The sequence below is a fragment of the Daucus carota genome, chromosome 7, assembly GCF_001625215.2.
Source record: "Daucus carota subsp. sativus chromosome 7, DH1 v3.0, whole genome shotgun sequence".
Taxonomy (NCBI): domain Eukaryota; kingdom Viridiplantae; phylum Streptophyta; class Magnoliopsida; order Apiales; family Apiaceae; genus Daucus; species Daucus carota.
Window position 1 is genome coordinate 6,171,107 of NC_030387.2, and position 3,340 is coordinate 6,174,446.

A 3,340-nucleotide genomic window follows, 5' to 3' on the forward strand; every position below is an offset into this window, starting at 1 on the left:
ATTTAGTGAATATATATATATAAATGATTCAGTAAAGGGCATAATCGGATATCAATAAAAAATATTTTATGGGCAAATTTTCATTTATGACCAATGATTTGATTAACATAAATAATAAGATATGTAATCAATTGATTTCCTTATTTATATTCTCCATATCTTAATCAATCAACCAGAGAATTTAATGTATATTAACTTTGAATTTCAAATTTCAAATTTTCAAAAGATTGACCATGATGAAAATATTTATTCATCAGATATTCTTCAAATATTGTGTAAATATCACGTTTAATAAATCAGTACTTTATTATCCATTAAATATTTCTTTTCAATATTGTATAAATATTTAGTTTTCTAATAAAGATTCTTCAAAATATTGTAAAAGTATTTAGTTACAGAATTAACTTGCGAAATCTATTATAGCAAACTTATATGTTTTTTTGTTAGGAATTCTATAAAGTGCTCTTTAAATATAAATTAAGTTAGTATTATTTTTCAATAATAAAATTTTGAGATTCTTTAATAAAACTTAAATATAGTTCACCGTGTTAATATTCTTTCAATTACTTAAAATAGACGTTTTATGTCAATTTTATAAATAAATATTTAAAAATTATACTATATCCATTCTTCAATATTTGAGCGTACATTTTAAAGAATCTCAGAACATTTTAAACAATCTCAATTTTCATTTATGACCAATGATTTGATTAACATAAATAATAAGATATGTAATCAATTGATTTCCTTATTTATATTCGCCATATCTTAATCAATCAACCAGAGAATTTAATGTATATTAACTTTGAATTTCAAATTTCAAATTTTCAAAAGATTGATGATGATGAAAATATTTATTCATCAGAGATACTTTCAAATATTGTGTAAGTATCACGTTTAAGGAATCAGTTGTTTATTATCCATGAAATATTTCTTTTTCAATATTGTTTAAAAAATTGTGTTTTCTAATAAAGATTCTTCAAAATATTGTAAAAGTATTTAGTTAAAGAATTAATTTGCGAAATCTATTATAGCAAATTTATATGTTTTCTTGTTAGGAATTCTATAAAGTGCTCTTTAAATATAAATTAAGTTAGTATTATTTTTCAATTATAAAATTTTGAGATTCTTTAAAAAAACTTAAATATAGTTCACCGTCTTAATATTCTTTCAATTACTTAAAATAGATATTTTATGTCCATTTTATAAATAAATATTTAAAAATTCTACTATATCCATTCTTCGATATTTGAGCGTACATTTTAAAGAATCTCATAACATTTTAAAGAATCTCAATTTAATTTGAATTATACTTTATTATATATACTAGAATTTATTATTAAATTTTCTTTTTATAGGGTCGGAGAGAGGACCAATGCTTAAATTTTTAGGGTTTAAATCTAAATACATGTTTTTTCGCATAATTGTGTGTGTTCAAAAGTAATTTCAAAATTTAATACACAAATGAGAATTTTTTTCATGTGAAGTTCTAAACCCAAACTAATATATAAATATATAATTTTTACAAGAATCTTTAAGTGTACATATATAGAATCTTAGTATATTATAATATGTAGTAATTCAACTAAATATTGAATTAAATAAAAATATTAATTTATTATTTTATATTTTAATAATGAGAAATTACTTAGTAATTAGATCCCACAACTTTTCTTTTACTGATAAAAAATATAAATATGACGGTAATTAATAGATTCCGTAAGAAAATATAATTTTATTAAAATTCAATTATTTAGAAAGATAAATATGAATTGAATTAGTAGATTTTTTTGAAGGAATATAGTTATGGTAAAATTCAATTATTTGAAGCAATTTAGACAATATATTTGTGTATTCAAATAAAATACAAAGTATTTATTATAAAAATATTATTTGTTGGGAGATTCTCTTAAGTGTTTTAAATAAATGAAAATTGTAATTTATTATATTCTATTTTAATAATGGGAAACTAGTTAGTAATTAGATTCCACAACTTTTCTTTTACAGATAAAACGATAAATATGATGGAAATTAGTATATTCTTTAGGAGAATATAATTATATTAATATTTAATTTTAAAAATATAGATATGACAGTAATTAGAAGAATCTATAAAAGAAATATAACTGTAGTAAAATTAAATTATTTAAAACATTTGAGAGAATATATTTGTGTATTAAAATAAATACACAAATATTTGTTTGAGAAATATTATTTGTCGGGAGATTCTTTTAAGTGTTTTAAATAAATGAAAATCTTAATTTATTATATTTCATTTTAGTAATGAGAAATTAGTTAGTAATTTGTTTCCACAACTTTTCTTTTATAGATAAAAATTATAAGTACGGTGGTAATCAAGTAGACTCCTTAAGAGAATATAATTGATATTAAAATTCAACTAAGTTCTCTAAAATCCTTAGTAAAAAAAAAGTTCTCTAAAATAATCTTTAATGTAATTTAAAATTCTCTTTAAGTGTGCTATGAAAACACATAATTGAATCTTATCAAAGATATTGCATACTATTACTAGAGTAATAATATTTAAACAGTTAAAATATTTTTAAATATATATAAAAATTCACTTGACTTTTGTAAGAATAGTTAAAAGAATCACATTTAAATGCTCACTCATATGGAATAATTACATTCTATTTACACAAATCATCTTTAATCTAATAAAACATATAATGGAATCTTGATAAAAAAAGTCTACAATCTATACTAAAAATTGAAGTCTTTTACAGAGGAACACTAATGTCTTTTAAAAATGCATAAAGGAATCTTTTTTAATATATTTTTATTAGAATAGTTAAATGAATCATGGTTAAATCATCCTTAATATTGATTAAATATATACTCTTAACACAAATATTCTTCAATATAATATATAATAAAACACAAAATGAAATCATGACATTCAACTTTGTGTCTAAAAATACACATAGTGAAATATTAACGAAATATTCATAAATTATTAATAGAATATTATTTTAATATGTAGATTATTTCAAAATGTATATCAGAACATCTTGTAGAATTTTAGGAAATTTTATTTTCGAATAATTAAAAATATATTAATAAAATAGTAAGAACATCTAGCAGAACCTTGATATTATTTTGACTAAAATAATGGTTGTAATTGGTTGGGGTTTTGTGTGTGACAAATATGGCTTATTAGATAACAGAACACCTATTAGATTAATATTCTATAATATAAATTTTAGTATTTTAAATTTTATTATAATTAAAATATTGTTGAAGTTGTTTGTGAGAACTTCAGAACTGTATCATAGGCAAGTAACATTTGTAAAACAGATTTCTTAGAAAATGTCATTAAGAA